The sequence below is a fragment of the Bombus vosnesenskii genome, unplaced genomic scaffold, assembly GCF_011952255.1.
Source record: "Bombus vosnesenskii isolate JDL3184/JDL3185 unplaced genomic scaffold, Bvos_JDL3184-5_v1.1 scf7180000013361, whole genome shotgun sequence".
NCBI classification, from domain to species: Eukaryota; Metazoa; Arthropoda; class Insecta; order Hymenoptera; family Apidae; genus Bombus; species Bombus vosnesenskii.
In genome coordinates this window covers 873,939-891,701 of record NW_022882994.1, presented here as the reverse complement: position 1 = coordinate 891,701, position 17,763 = coordinate 873,939, and the positions used below count along the sequence as shown (strand labels likewise).

At 36.7% G+C, this 17,763-nt stretch overlaps 1 protein-coding gene across 4 annotated transcripts in view; it reads right to left on the bottom strand.

Annotated features, from left to right (window-relative positions):
* Window positions 1–17,763, bottom strand: part of LOC117237222 (sodium/potassium-transporting ATPase subunit alpha) — a 169,062-nt gene that overhangs the window by 90,583 nt on the left and 60,716 nt on the right. The gene's annotated exons all lie outside the window — the stretch shown is intronic.

Sequence of the window (17,763 nt, the reverse complement as noted above, 5' to 3'; positions counted from 1 at the left end):
TGCGTGGGATTATTACTCTTGGAATTATTACGCGAATTCTTATTCTTCAGAATATTATTTGGAAAGTGGAACCTCGTTGGAAAATTGTGTTACCAAGGCAAATGTATAGAAAGCATAGCAGTTCGCATATTTCGTACATTTTATTTTTATATTGCGTGCGTTCTTTATTTCATTTTAACTTTCGAATTTTCTAGAAATTTTCTAGAATCGTACAAGATGTATATCTATCTCGAAAACTTTGAAGTTTCTGGAAGAATCGTTAAATAAATGGTGCAGATTGAAAGCACCGTGATAGAAAGAAATTTAACAGTGACGTGATATTTAGTATATTAGTCGTCAATAACAGTGGCAAATATCTCACGATATTATTCGAATTATCATCACGCAAATAACAGAATTATTTACACGCAATTTTCTTTATCGTTGCGCGCTCTGAACGCTCTGTCTTACCTTCGGAAAGCTACACAATTTTCTAAAAACTATCAATATTGAACCAGTAGCTGCTATCATCTCGCCGTTCTTTGCTTTATCACTGAGTACATATAGCTTTCCACTTGTGTACCATGTGTCAATAACGCCATTTCTAGTGTTAGAGCGATTTAATTAAAAATCGCAGCACGAAGTCGCAACGAACCGAACAGAATTCCTTTAAAGAATGTCAAAAGGTACGGCAGGTTTGATTCGAAGGTAAAGCAGAAAGGGAGGCGAAAAAGAAAGAAAATGGAAAATTGCCGGTGAATTGGGCGGATGCGTCGCCAGAGAATTGATAGAGAGGAGGAAACATCGAGAGGAGGAAAAAGAAGGAAGGCACAGAAGTTCCGTGCCAAGTCAATACTTCGTTCCCGATAACGTCACTCGATTACCGATTAAAAGAAGATTTCGATATCGAACCTCTTCGTATCTGGCTAAATAATCAATCGTTCGACCACGGCTGCTTTTTCCCTTTGCCTTTCCTTTCTTTTTTTTTTTTTCTTTATTCTTTTTTTCCAAGACGATCAACTCTTTACCGCTTTCTTCGAGCCAATTTGTTTTAACGTTTTAAACACGATGGGGCGATTCAGACAGCGTGTCGTTTTCTCAATTCGTATATTTTCCGCGTCGTTACAAGCGAATACGTGAACTGTTCCTAAAAGAAATATTTCCGTCTACGCGTTTCATCGTGCAATGATAAATTTTATAAAATAATTGGAAAATTTTCCTTGACGTTTACAAATTCATGCAAACAAATATGTTTCCCTATTAAACAAGGGAACTATCTGTCACGCTGTATACAGGGTGGTCCGTAACCGGTGATACGACGGGGTACAGGGTGATTGTACGCGAAAAGATAAGTGGAAAATATGTAACGAAATTTGTTGGTACGACGAAAAGTTTGTTTCTTTCAGGGAAAATCGAGTTTGAAAATTTATCGAATGTACTTAACCATCCGTCTGCAATCTTATTTTCACATACGTCGTCTGCATACTTTCACAGATTTTTTTAGCTTTCCGTGCTTTAAAAAACCCCGCCAATATGCTCTTACAAGTTTCCGGAACATTAACCGATAGTTTCTATCGTCACGTATTACCGTAATCTTCTTTCAAGCAGAGCAGGATTTAAACAAAAATATGGGAAAAATGAAAAATTGCGTGAAACTGCTGGTGGAAGACGACCCGATGTGCAAATGGAAGGTTAAACTTGGCCAGGTACCGACTAGATATGAATAAACAGTCGGTTGGAAATAAGTCGAAAATATAGAATAAAATTGTTCCGTTTAATGCTCTATTTTCGCCCCATTTCTCACCCGTTCTTCGTACAAATTTGTTTTTTTTTTTTCGATACTTTCAAACATTTTCATGGTAAAAAATTATATTATTCTGCCATTTATCGAGCAATTTTTATGAAACTTGTTCACCTTCACCCATAAAATTCGATAGCTTTGAAGAAGAACTCGTAGGACGGCGCGTGAAGGACAAAGAACAAAATTAATTATTTATCGTTTCATTTCATCGATGGTTTCACCATTATGTCAATTTGGCATATGGTCTGGCACGTGCCCATAATACGTATTAACACTTTGACTGCCACACCGAAATCACATGTTTCGCTCAGGACACCACGGGAGTACTTTTATTATTCAAAGCATACAATGGCAAAAAAATAATAAATTGATGATGTAAGACAACTTATTGGTGATGGTGACCACCGTGGCGCCTTGGTAACGGTTGATGGCGACATATTATAACAAGGCTTCGTTTATTTCAACAAACCATTCAGATTCCAACGTCCAGAATATATTGTTGAAACGTGTAGAAGATATTAGTAAACAGTATTTGCTCGTTCTATATATAATAGTAAGGTATGTTCACACTTCTAACTTCAATTATATGATTATAAAGCAGCATTTACAATTATTTTCTAAGGTGTGTTTATAATAATATTCGTAGATTACCCCTCAAAGATATGGATACAAACACAGTGCACCGTTGGATGCAAGATTTGTTCTCATTTTTTTTTTACTGATGTTCTAATAAAAATGTTTAATCGTTCAATGGGGCATTTTTATTTCAAAGTATCTTCTATTTATCGGTTATATTCAAAATGCCCTAACTGTCAATTTTCATACAATTTTTACAATTGTAAGAAGTTCAAGCGCTCCGGTCACCAATGACCACCGTGGCGTCACAGGAGAAACCATTACCGGTCATATATGACCAACGTGGCAGTCAAAGTGTTAAACTTGAAGTTGTTAAAATAGAGGGTGGTTGGTAACTGGTGGTACAAGCGGAAAGGGGGTGATTCTACGCGAAAAAAGAAGTCGAAAATATAGAGTAAAAATTTGTTTTTTAATTTTTCCATCGAGACAACGATCTACAGTGAGATCCGTCATAACGAGACGTGATAAAGTCCAGATTTCCTCGAAAAGAAAACCTCAAACGAAAAATTTTTATTCTATATTTTCGACTTCTTTTTTCGCGTAGAATCACCTTCTTTCCGCTTGTATCACCAGTTACCAACCACCCTGTATATTGCACGTCGCATCTATAGGCCTAGACCCATTAGATTTTCTGTTTCTACCTTTCTATATTTCCATCTTTTGTGCTTCTGCTTTCGTCGTTCGTAGACTATGCTGGCGGTCTACCAATCGTACTCGCCACTTACGAGTCACCCCGTATATTTCATTTTTATGAAATGACAACGAACCGAGGAAAATTTTCGCGCGAAACGACCGGCGAATTCGGAATGAAAAGATTACGTAAAAGAATCCACTTCTTGGATTTCCATCCGCCCGAAAACCGTGTCATCAAATTCCTATCGAAGGTTTCCCGAAAAGTTCGCGGTTTGCCACTTATCGGTACTTTACGGTCGAGATACCTCGAAAACGCGTCGATCGCGGTGCGCTTGAAAAACTGATCAAACCGGAAGCTAACGCGTTGCTCCTACACGGCGTAAAGAAGCCGATGGGCCGATCATCGTAAAATAGAAATAGGATCGCTTAAAGGTGCCGACACGTTCGATATTTCATTCGTCAGCAGCGTGTCGCCTTCCGCATCTCTCGATAACACGCCTCGTTTATCGATCGCACGCGATCCAGAAGAGGCTAGAAATCGAGCTTTGACACTGCAACGTTCGCGAAAGAGGAAATGAAAGCTCGAAAATAGCCCAACTCGATGATCGAAGAAGGTTGATAGCACTATGTAGAGAGAAGCTGTTTATGTTCGAAACTTTCACGATGATTAGATGACACGTTTGCACTTCTTTGGCTTTCCATCGTGTTTTCGGCAGGTAGACCCGGGGTTAGATAACGCGTTAAATTTCTGGAAATATAATTTTCTAAAAAAAATATAATCTTCTACATAACACGAATTTTGAATATGCGATGAACAATGATATTCGATATTTTATATTATCGACATGATCGACATGACATTATTCACATAACACGTATATAGTGAACGTATAATTACTAAATTAAATACATAAAATTATTTTTCCATTAATTAAAGTAACTTTCTCTTACTGACTTCAAACTACAGTATAATATTTCTTTCGCGAGTAGTTGCTTTTTCTATTTTTTTAATCTTCAATCTGACCTCCTTTTAAGCAACACCGATCGTTACTTGGCTGTTTTAAACTTCTAGTTAGTCAACATTTATAATCTAAGTCCGCAAGCATCGAGCGCGATCGAAAAAGTAACGCTCTCTTAACACCTGTAACAACTAACAAATCTCACGACGAAGAAGATACAGAAATCTATCGCCTGGTGTGCACGGAATCCTACAGTATAAGGAAACCAGACGAAAAATTGGCAAGGATCGGGCACATGAAAAATGCAGCAATCAAAATCTCAATTACGATTGCGAGTAGTTGGTTAAAAATTTCACTTCTTTTTCTTTACTTGTTAATTAAATCAATAAAATTAAAATTTTAATTTTATAAAGCATAGCAACACACATTAGATGTTTGTTATTATCGAAGCCACGCAGTGTTACAAGCGACCTGAGGTCACAGTCGGCTGCAACACTTTCTCCACTTCTCATTTTTTTACTAATAACCTGTTTATTACTTGAAATACAACGAAACATTTGTGACTCGATAATGTCAGATAAGTAAGCGACATTTTCGTCTAAGAATTTTTCTTGTAAACGTAATAGCTCCAGCGCGATCGTATTGCAAAATCAAAGTGCTATTACCACGATCTACTGTGCGCGTTGATACGACAATCGTCCGAAAGGTAATACCCGTTTACGTGTAAAAGTCAAACAAAAGCATGAGATGTGCGTATAGAAGGACACGTAGCTTCGTTCGTACGTTGACAAAAATCATACTAAATTTTTTGGTGTTGGAATAATTATTATCGTGGTGATTTCATACGCTTAAAATGACAATGGTAACGAAGCGCACGGTCTGTCGCATTTTTACGCTTCTTGAATGTTGAAAACCGTTGCTTAAGAGTACTACACCATCGAATTACTGTAATTTATCGTAATAAGGCTATGGTTAAATCATTTGTAAGACAATGGATGCTATCATAAACTTTCCGAACGCTTGTCTCATTGCAGAGAAACGTGACGGCGAATTTATTGCACGTGATCGACGCGCCAAACGAGCCACACTGCCTCTTTTTCTTGTTCTTCCTTTCTTTCTCTTCCTTTTTTTTTTTCGCGGAATTGAAAGTATCTTTGTACAGGAAACAATGATTCAAAAGACGACGTGAAGCGATGGTCGTGTAAACGGTGGAGATGTGTGTCGAAGGTATACGAAAGCTCGTCCCACGTTGCGACAAGTGTGCAAATAGGAGCGATGGTTATACTAGAAAATACCTAAGTATATATACTAAAATTTTGAACGAAGAAATCTTTTCAAAATGCATTCGTCTGGTTGTTATTTCTAAACGTAGTAGTCTTTGTCTCAACGTTTCGGAAAAAGGTGGAAAAGTAAGGAGGTTACAACGATGTTATAACGAGTGTTAAATCGAACGTAGTTACGTGATCGAATATACTCTCAAAAACCTTGTTCGTTTGCGATTAATTTTGTAACACTGACATCGAAGAAACAAGATGCTATTCCATATTTGACGACATTCCTCTATAGCCGGCGATGCTTAAAATAAAAGCAGACTAAGCGGCTTAACGCGCGAGACTGAATAGAATTCTAAGAGTAGAATTATAAGGTCGAGTTAAACTGAGTAAGAAAAATAAAGCGCGACTAACGTACTCGTAGCGTAAAGAGTAAAGCAAAACTAGCGTAAGGTAAAACTATCGAAATATAGAGGAAACTGTATGACAAGCGAAACGACCTCGCGTTTATAATGTCTGTGCGAGTTCTTTGTACTTTATGTGTTACAGCCTATAGACCATGGTCGTAGACTTCTAGCCAGAAGCTTTTAAATAATAAAAAAGAAAGAAAAAAAAAAAGGTAAAAGTGTATGGCACACGCGTTGCTCGTTTCGTAACTCGCTGTCAGCATACGCAGAAACGCGTTCATCGGTGTCGGCGTGGCTTTTTCGCTCGTCGGGTCATCTCTCTCTTTTTCCTTCTCACTTGCACGCTATTCTCCTCTCTTTTCGTGGGACGAATTCGAGTGATACGCGAGATTGGCGCAAGGCCAGCCGACGATTGCGTAACTCGCGTCAATGCGAATCGCTCGACCGCTCGATGAATGCCGTTCGCGATCCTCGGCCGTCTGCTCTTTCCTCTCGCTTCCTCCCGGAACAGCCAACAGAGCAACGGTTCACCTGTGCCTGTCGATCTCTCGATCGCTCTTCGATTTAGTGGTCCATTATGAAATCGGAGGTGCGAGATCAAATAAGCGAAATTTATTTACCTTCTTCTTTACTTTTTTCAATATGTCATTTGGTATTGGTTTGGTATATTTATCATTATGTAAAGCTTACAATGACTACAGAAATTATTTGTACATACCCTTATTTTTCAATGAAGAGTGTTTTATCGCGTTCCACGTTTCATTTTCATAATAGCAGAATTTGTGTAGTAGTACGGAAGTACTATCAAACGACGTGAAGCTTAATATACTTGGATATATTTATACAAATACCATAAGAAATAGAATGGTGTATAGATACTTTTGTATATTATTTTTTATAGTTTTCGTGTATTATTTGATGGCTGGAAATCATAGTGATGCGAGTGAAAATTTCAAGAAGCTGTATTTACCGTATATACCGCTTCTTTAGTTTCATAATTAATTAAATTATTATCGAATTATTATTATCGAAAAAGTAGAATGAATTTTTTCTAATGCGGTGCAATTCCATTTATCGGGACGAAATGTTATTTCGTGGACTGAAAATCATAGTTGCGCGACTTGAAAATTTGAAGAAGCTGTATTTGGCCAAGCGTTGAAACTCTTAAACGTGCGATTCCTTTGGTTTCATAATTAGCGAAGTTATTAGTTTATTCTCTGCAGCAATACGTTTTCAAGACATGAAAAGGTAGAATGGATTTTTTTTTAAACACAGTTAGGGGCCGATTAACTGAACTTTCGTCGATTGAATCCGCGCATCCCGACGTGAACACCAATTTTGCGTGTGTATGTATGGGAAGGAAAAATAATTAGTGGGGAAAATAGATCAACTATTATACAAACTCCAATTATACATGCGTATAAACTGTTTACTCCGACAACTTTAGATAAACGGAGTTCTACCGTGTAAAACGCAGCAGATTATTTCATAAAAACTGCCAGTGAGCTGACTCACGCGCCACTCGAGAATCTCAGTTAACCATTTACCTTTGAAGGTAGAAAACTAGAAATTAATTTTTAATTAAACTGAATTTCAGCTCCGCGGTCTCCACAAAATTAAACGAATAACACATGTAATATATATATATTATTTTTCTATTTTAATAGTTTTCTATTTAGTTTCCCATTTTAATATATATAAATAAAAGTAGAAAACGAGAAATTTGTTTCTAATTAAATAGAAGTTTAGCTCCACGGTCTTCATAAAATTAAGTGAATAACACATGTAATATATATATTAGGTTGTCCGAAAAGTTTCTTTCGTTTTATAAGGAAATAATAGACGCACAATATTTTTTGTTTTATATTAGTTTATTGAATTATACACGAACGTAATAATAGAAATATAACGAAATGGATCATACCTAATTCAATAAAATAATATAAAACAGAAATTGTTGCTCATCTATAATATTATCATCTTACGAAACGAAACAAACTTTTCGGACAACTTGATATACAGAGTGGTTGGTAACTGGTGGTACAAGCGGACAGGGGGTGATTCTACGCGAAAAAACGAGTCGAAAATATAAAATTAAAATTTTTCGTTTGAGGCTTTGTTTTCGAGAAAATCGACTTTGAATTTTCGCTCGGTACGCGTGCACTTTATCACGTCTCGTTATAACAGATCTCACTGTAGATCGTTGTCTCGATGGAAAAATTAAAAAAAAAAAATTTTTATTCTATATTTTCGACTTCTTTTTTTCGCGTAGAATCACCCCCTTTCCGCTTGTACCACCAATTACCAACCACCCTGTATATAAGCTACTTTTTACCAAAATCTACGGCTTTGAAACTTTATCGAATCGAAAATATCTGTGTCTGCACTTCCACGAGCCTTCAGCGATTTAGGCACTTTGTACATTGCACGAAGAACGTGTTCTTTATAAACAATAGCGAAAGAATGCCTTCTATCGATCGCTCGTTTCTTCTCTACTTGTAGATCTAACCTTCCTCCGCTCTTCTTCAAAATATCATTCGTTACCTTCGTCCTCTTGAGAAAATAAGAAAATGACGAGTGCTATAATCGAGTCCGTATCGACTGTTTGTCCCCGACACTGTCTTCACCGACAAAATTTCATCGACACCAGACTTCACCGATAACAGCAATCATCGACACAGGGTTCAACTGACTCTATACCGAGCTCTGGCAAAGTAAAGTTTCCAGGATTGCGTATCAGTTTTACGTTGTATTTCTATCTCTGTGCCAATTCATCGACAAAACCTACACACACACGTACGTACTTACGCTCGAAAAAGATCTAGTCCAAACTGGTACTAATCCACACGCGAGCAAATTTGAAAAAAAGAAACGTCTTAACCAAAAAGCACACCATTTGCATCATTGTTTGGACTGGACTTTTTCGAGCGAGCAGACAACGTGTTCGTGTGTACGCGTATACGTCTCGTCGATGTTGCAGCGTAGATGCAAAAGTAGTGGGAGGCAAATAGATCATGAAATCCGTACATAGTCCAAATTTGATATACAGGGTGGTTGGTAACTGGTGGTACAAGCGGAAAGGGGGTGATTCTACGCGAAAAAAGAAGTCGAAAATATAAAATAAACATTTTTCGTTTGAGGCTTTGTTTTCGAGAAAATCGACTTTGAATTTTCGCTCGGTACGCGTGCACTTTATCACGTCTCGTTATAACGGATCTCACTGTAGATCGTTGTCTGATTCTACGCGAAAAAAGAAGTCGAAAATATAGAATAAACATTTTTTTTTTTCATTTTTCCATCGAGACAACAATTTACAGTGAGATCCGTTATAACGTACCGCACGCGTACCGAGCGAAAATTCAAAGTGGATTTTCTCGAAAACAAAGCCGCAAACGAAAAATTTTTATTCTATATTTTCGACTTCTTTTTTCGCGTAGAATCACCCCCTTTCCGCTTGTACCACCAATTATCAACCACCCTGTATACGATTGGTTATCAAACTTTCGACATGATTGTTATCATAGACAAAATTGTTGTCGGTGAATGCTGTGATCGATGGAACTGGTGTGGATGAAAACGATACGGACACACTACGATTACATAAGAAATAGCTAGCTGCAATATAAAGTTTTGACTACGCTTAGCTATAACGGAATCCTTCTCTGCTAATAATTGCAATATAAATAGAAGCGTTAAATTATTCGAGCAAACAGAACTCCGACGTGGCAAGAAAACGTAATCTAGCCGGACCTCTCATAGGTTTATCTTAGGTTGATCTTTTAAAGTAACCTTACACACTGCATCGATCAAATAGCGTTTTAAATATAAAACTGATCGCTCGTATACACATGCAAGAGAAATGAAATGGGCATATAATAATCTTAATAAATCGGGAAACGCAAATACGACTAAACGCGAAGGCAAGTATTTATTGCTCGAGTATGTTCGATTTATTATCGTGCAGCAATTTATGATATTTCAGAATAAAGCGACTCGTATAATCCGATTCACATACGAAGATCTAGATAAAGTATCCTTCGCTCGAGTACGTTTAATTTGTTCGTAGCAGAAATGTTAAACCTATCGTCCTTTTTACCTTCTGCACATAATTGTAGCAGAAGGTACAAGGCTTCAAGAGCGTTCAAATAATTGGTCTGTTAACATAGTCTGATACTGTTGCAAACACGCTTCTAGGTAAACTAAGATCACAGTACGATATCTGCGAGTTCAACAGAGCACCGGCAAGGCAAACTCTGCAGCTATCCGAAAATTACCATGCAACCAGCAAATTGACTCCAAGGGGCCACATCTTTAACGGATTATCGGAAATTAAAATTCCAAATTCGAAAAACCATTCGCATCTCTATGATACGCTGCTTAAAATTCCCAACACTGTGTGACATTGTACAATGTAACTATTGTATAATATGATGATTATACTTTTATGAGGCTCGTCCTGCGCGTAATATGATTTATTCTGTTATGGTAGGTACGTTAGACGAAAATAAACAAATTAAGTGTTAACACTAACAGCGTACTTTTTTCCCATATTTTCTGCGATCGAAGAATTTCATAGAAAAGTGGTAGAACATTTTGCGAAAGCGAGATAAGTTCGGAAAACGGTATGTAATATTTGTATCTATGCAAAAGATCTTGCTACGAGTTTTTTAATTCTTTTAAATAGCCATATCATCAACTATTTATCAACCACGTGGAAGACTAAATTATCGTCTGTTATATATAGCCATCGAATGTTAACAAAATGTATAACAAATGTTACGGCCTCGTTATACGACCCATGAATGATCAGAATATTCATTTGATGATAAAAGTTGTTGAAAACGTTAAATTAGCATTTGAAAACGGTTACGTAAATGTTAGATTAGTTGAGTCGGTGAAATTCGAAACTGCTTATTTTTCGTCAGAAAATGAACCGAGAAGAGAGAGAGACAGAGAGAGGAAGTTAGGAAAATGACACCGACAATAATGTTTTAAGAGATATGTATTACTAAAATTACTTCGCGATAAACAGTCCCAAAGAACTAGCGTCTCGAATGAAAGCGAGTTATTCTACCGTTGTTCAACTTGAATGGAATGGGAAAAGCAAAGAAAACGGTCAAACTGCTTTCTTTAAACAGTTAAATGATATATAGAAGCTCATATGTGAACTGTATTAATTTCAGTTACAGAACAACTATGTGAATATGGAATATATTCTGTACATTTTTGCACATTTAGATTTCTCATAAATCATCAGGCGCTCTATCGATAGGTGAATCGAGTCTCTCGGGAACCAAACTAATCAAACTTCGCTTTTTGCCCTAATTAATTTCCTAACTTGGTTATATAAGTGGGCGATTAACGTTCTGACCCTTGAAAAACAAATTGCATGCACGATTATGTTTATTACAAAAAGATAATGTAAATAACAACAAACTCCGAGGGAAATATAAAAAGAAATAGTATTTGCAATATGATCGTATTTTTCTGATCTAATATCGACAATGTAGCTTCCGAGCAACTCGTTTATTTATCAACTATTATTTCCCTTGCCAAAGGAACGAGTGGTATCGATCAACTGTAAACTTTTTTTACAAAGAAAAATATTAAACATCGTGCAACAACGTCATTTATCACCCTATCGAGAAATTAGATATAGAAAGCAAGCGAAGCAACGTAATTAAATCGATGAATGAAAGAATTCGAGAAACAAAAGGAAAAGGTGGAAGAAACGAATGCAGGAAACGATTACGCTACCATAGAAAAAGAGTGATCTGCCTGCCCACAGTTAATTTTTCTGAACGGTGCACGTGTGAGTCGATGGCGACGCGTACCGTAGCCTCGTCCATGCACGTGACTATCAGCTCGTGGTACGGCCCCGTACGAGCAACATCGTGAATATGCGAGTGTGCGTAATCTCGGGACGCAACGTGTACGAGAGTTCCTCCCGTACCACGCACCATTGCCTCTGTGAACGAGCACACGTTGTCAGCTTGTTCACTTGTCTACAGAACCATGGATTTAGGGTAGTAGTTTAGGGCTTTCGAAATTCTCATGAGCTTAGACAGATAAATGGTAACGATACTGCGTTATAACATAGGCTAGGTTTCCAAAATTTGTATGAACTGAGTCTGGAAAGTGGTAATTTAATTGTAAATTAGGAATAATAAATTAGTGCTTGCCAAATTTTTATAGGCTGACACCTGAAAATGATGATGGCACTATAACACACCTTAAGTTAGAGTTAAGGCTTTTCACATTTTGATGAGCTGAGACTCGGAAATGGTAATGGTACTATATTGTGTCTTAAGTTAGGGCTTCGAGTATTTTGAGCAACTGAGACTCGAAAATGGTAATACTACTATATTGTGCCTTGAGTTAAGGCTTCGCGAATTTTGAGCAACTGAAACCCGAAGATGGTAATGGTACTATATCGTGCCTTAGGTTAGAGCTTCGCGAATTTTGAGCAACTGAGACTCGAGAATGGTAATGCTACTATATCGTGTTTTAAGTTAACTCTTCCCAAGTTTTGAGCAGCTGAGACTCAAAAATGGTAATGCTACTATATCGTGCCTTAGGTTTGAGCTTCGCGAATTTTAAGCAACTGAAACTCGAGAATGGTAATGCTACTATATCGTGCCTTAGGTTAGAGCTTCGCGAATTTTGAGCAACTGAGACTCGAAAATGGTAATACTACTATATCGTGCCTTAAGTTAACTCTTCCCAAGTTTTGAGCAGCTGAGACTCAAAAATGGTAATGCTATTATATCGTGTTTTAAGTTAAGGCTTCGAGTATTTTGAGCAGCTAAGACTCGAAAATGGTAATGGTACTATATCATGCCTTGAGTTAAGGCATCGCGAATTTTGAGCAACTGAGACTCGAAAATGGTAATGCTACTATATCATGCCTTGAGTTAAGGCTTCGCGAATTTTGAGCAACTGAGACTCAAAAATGGTAATGCTACTATATCGTGTTTTAAGTTAAGGCTTCGAGTATTTTGAGCAGCTAAGACTCGAAAATGGTAATGCTACTATATCGTGCCTTAGGTTAACTCTTCGCAAGTTTTGAGCAGCTGAGACTCGAAAATGGTAATGGTGCTTGATTCCACATATGTACATCTGAGAGGAGCTAAATGGAAATCATTGTGAAGAGACCTTCGATCTCGATTGAATACTGAATGGTAATATTTGACGCGATTCGAATATTAGTTGGGCATACACTTTAGGAATGTACGAGGTAGGTCATGGTTTGAACCAATCCTTTTGTAGCTCTGTGTCAAGTAAGATTCAACATTATATTTGGCTGCACACATTCTACGTTAATGTTAATTTAAATGTGAAGCGTTCGGATGTTAAATATTTAAATTCTTCTATGACGAACAATGTAGACACGTTAACAATTATGAAGATTTACAACAATAATTATTAACAAGAATCATCAAGAACGATCCTTACGATTTTACAACAAGGTATTCTCAAATGTGGGCTGATCTGAACTATCTACACCTAATCCCTAAAACATACTTTGCAGTCTACTAAAATACATTCTGTATAAAATATCCGAAACAAAAGACACGTTACGATCTTTCTAAATCAATCTTAGCATGTAGTATACTTTTATTCAAATTCCATATTCCCTTAATTTTATTCACGAAAATATGAATCTGTGTAAACATTTCTGAAGCAATAACAACACAACGATATTATAGCGAAATAAATTATTCCAATGAAAACGCATAAAATAGTCATTTGCAAATAAATTCCGAATGAAAATTACCATTTCCAAGTTACGCAACATTACAAAATCAAATAGATTTGCATCTATGCGACCTAACCGATAATAAACTCTACTATAACGAAATAAATTATTCCGATCGTAACGTACGAAGACCCACAAAATTATCACTTCCAAACAGATTTCATCAAAACTACCGTTTCCAACTTAAATATCCACGTTATGTACCAAAACAAATTAAATGAACCTTTAAGCAAATTTAGGATCAGAAAGAGTTCGATAAAACGATCTAATTAACGTCACTATGTCTTCAACTGATCTGTACGATTCAATAGCGAATACTCTCTAGTCTATCTCGAGACTATCTCGACAAGATGGTCTCCATCGATCACGAAAGTTTTATTCCTCGATCGTATGAAGAATGAGGAACGATTTCATGGAGGACTGAAGAACAGAGGGGAACCGCGCGAGTACACAGAGTTCAGTTTGCGAGTAAAACTTCCTCCTCTACGAATTCGATCACCAACGATGTCTGAAGTATGTTTGAAATTGTTCGTTTGAAAGTAGAAAAGAAAGAGAGAGGGAGAGAGAGAGAGAAAGAAAGAGAGATAGAAAATGATGTTAGAGGAAACTATCTCGATTGGATCCTTTGGATCCTATTTATGAACCGTCGACGTTATCGTTCATACGTTTATATATTTTATTGACGGTAGCAAAGTGGTTGGCAGTCTTTCATGGCTACGACAAACAGAGCAAATTGCTGTATACCTGTCAAGGTTCATTTGCAAGCTCGTGTTAATTAACCGTTTGCGTGAAAAAATTAAGAGAACGAAGTATTAACACTGGGATAAGTTTCAGCTTTAACGTGTACTGAGTCGTAGCATATTTGTGTTGCAGTTAAATAATTAAATAACTGAATATTGAATAATTAAATAATTTGACGATTATAACGAAACGATTAAATAGTTATAATTAAATTAACATGTTGAAAATAAAATATATATACATAAATACATATATACATATAGTCGTGCTTGCATTTCAATGAATGTCTACGTTGATTTTGTCAAATTTGGTTCGTAAAGGTTAGTGATTTAATCACTTTTGATTGCTAAAAATTAGTAACGTAAAACTTTAATGGCGAAATTTAATAATTTCGTAGTTTAAACCTTTTTTTTCATTCTTAGTACTTGTAAAAAAGAAACGATGCAGCCAATCGTCTTGAGAGACTTGGTGCTTTTAACATGGTGACACTTATTTATCCATCCGATTTCACGAAATAAATTCAATGAAAAATTATATAAGGTAATACATCTGAAATTACAGTAACAAAATAGCAGACAATTTTAAAATCAGCCCGCAATTGCCACCTGATTAACAGGCAATAGATTAGTTAAATCAATTGAAAACTCCTTTCTCCTGGTTCCCAGAATAATGTCATTTGCGTACAAATTGCATACATAATTAACACCATTTGATTCTCCTGAGCTTTCAATGCTCGTGCGTCATAATAATTTAACTGAAAGTCGTACGGTGTAAAATCGCGGACATATTACGAAGATGGCAAGTGCCTCTGGGAATCGATGTACTTTGCGAATTAATCCGATGAATGGAAATCGTCGAAAAATCACCGTAACGACGTGACTAATTTTTCCTTCTTTCTTTTCTAAGGAAATTTAAAGGCGCGGTCTGGCCGTTCAGACGTACATTTGTGAGTTAATGCTCGATAACTATGTAAATTATCTAGTCAAACAATGTCAAGATATTCGATCGTGTGACTTATGATTTTGATAAAAAGTATGAAATATGACTTCTTCCGATAAAACTCTGGGAACACATAGCTTTTTGGGGGGAAAGAAAAAAAAAAGAAACAAAGACGTCGTATATTTAATTATACCTACGAATATGTAGTTTTTACTAGGATTTAATTAAATTGTATCATTTTGGAGAAATTTTGCAAATCTTGCCCTGTCTATAATTCCCCTCGGTCAAATTCGATTCGCATTGAAATAACATTTCATATGCAGCGACCTAATTATAACGCTCCGCTATTATTCGCTTTTCTCCCGATAATTGATAATGGATTTCAATAACGAATAATACATTTATTTTATGAATGATGTATACACACGAGGGAATGTATTTTTAACGTCACTAGTGTCTCTGCTAATTATTCAAATAATTCTGAATTCTCGTGTTTATGCAACATCGTGTTCGAAATGGATTCTACGTGTACAAAATATTCTTTGATCATTTCGTCTTCTACGTTCTTCCACGTATTATCGGCAGTTCACTCTACGAGGGAACGAAGAGCATAAAATAAATAGCGAAGATCGAAAATACATACCGCGTGTATAAAATGCAACAAAAATATAAAATCGAATCCTGTTCGTATTGCTACAACTGTTATTAGGTTGTCCGAAAAGTTTCTTTCGTTTCATAAGGTGGTAACAGATGAACAACTTTTATATTATTTTATTGAATTAGAATTGAATTATTATATATTGAATTATGATCCATTTCGTTATATTTCGTGCACAATTCAATAAACTAATATAAAACAAAAAAACATTATGCGTCTATTATTTTCTTATAAAACGAAAGAAACGTTTCGCACAATCTAATATTTCTCGTATTTTTCCGGTCATGAATCCATTGGAAAAAGGGAAAAAGGCGAAATCGGGAATTAAAGCGGAACGTGGAAAATGACGGAATTAGAAACGAGGTAAAAAGCAGGCCAAGAGAATTACGGGGCACCGTGGCGAAGAGGGATGAGCATTCTGCGGCAGATAATAGCGAAGTAATGGGGCTTCAGTCTCGCAGTTTGGCCCAGACCAACCATTTCATCCTTTTTTGCCGCTTCGATAGCCCGACAGTGGAAATGGTCGCGACGATGGATTTACGAATCGACACAAAGGATCGCGTGCCAGGATTCCGCGGGTCTTCGTTCTCCTCTTTACGATGTCATATTCGACCGTTGAAATCGTTTCGATTCGAGAAAAACTCCTTTGTTTTTGGATTAAACGCCGCTGCGTAACAAACAGGGAAAATGTCTTTCTTGCATTCTTTAACGTTGATTTAAACGAAAACGAATTAACGTTGACGAAGCGTTTAATTAGAATCAACGTTGTGACAAAATGTTGAACATGCAAATGTTCACCCGTTTGTTCATTTTATTCATCTGCTGTTTGTTACAGAGGAAGAGAACATAACAGAAGAGAGGACCAGATTATTTGACGTTTAATTTAATTAATTTGATGTTTAACGAATGAAATGTTCGTAGGTTTGGTTTTCGTCGAATCGATTTCTGACGAAGCGTTCCTGACGTCATCATCGATGCTACTGTCACGTAAAATTCGTGATAAAAAGGGAAGAGCTGAGCAATAGCTTGACTCGACTGTCCTTTTATATTTTTATATGCTTTTATTTACAAAAGTGGTTAAGTACAATATTGCGATGAAGTAGCGAAATTACAAAGCATTAAAATAGTTGTTCAAATCGCGGCCAAGACTGTACCCAAGACTAGCCTCGTGGTCGAATGCTCGCAGTTTTATATGTTGAGCTTGTAGAAGTTGAGGGACAAGGAGAGGATTCTGAGTGCCCTACGTGATGAGGAAAGTTTGGTGTTTACCAAAGGTAAGGTCAGAGTCTAAGGATTCATTGTCAGATAGCGTGGAATGGCGTAGATTTGGGTATGGTCGCTGTCACACTATCGCTTAGGTGGGTATAATTCGTCTCGATAATATGCAATGGTTCAAAAAATTGAGAGATCCTCTTATGAATATGTCGTGTTTTAAACGTGTCCCAAAATCCTACGAGAAAAGAACGCTTTCTGAACTGAATCTCGCTGACGAAGAACCAAGTGAAAATAAAATAACAAGCAGATGAATCTTGTTTTTTATCATCGAACAGGTGATAGCATAGATTCTTCGGCAAGCAAAGTTTTATTCAGAGAAGAAATGCGAACCTTTCGAAATGCTTTGTTTAATCGGACAGGAAGATAAACGATCGTCGAACGAGCAAGAAAGTTCTTGGAAAAAAGGCCGATAAAATTGCTTTAGCGCCATAGCTTCGTTAATGAAACATCGTTTCATGGAACATATTTGTCAATCGAGCTAGGTGAACGTAAACGATCGCTTAATCATCTTTCAAACACCGACTATTATGGTGCAGATAACTTATCTCGGATAACTTAAGTTGCATGCGCTATTTGTATACCCGATGATTTAGTTACCTAAAGCTATTTAAGGTTCATGCTTTGCACACTGGTCGACATTTTTTCGTTTCTTCCTCGAATGATTGCTTAAGCTTCATTACTTATGAGTACATTTTAAATACCTGT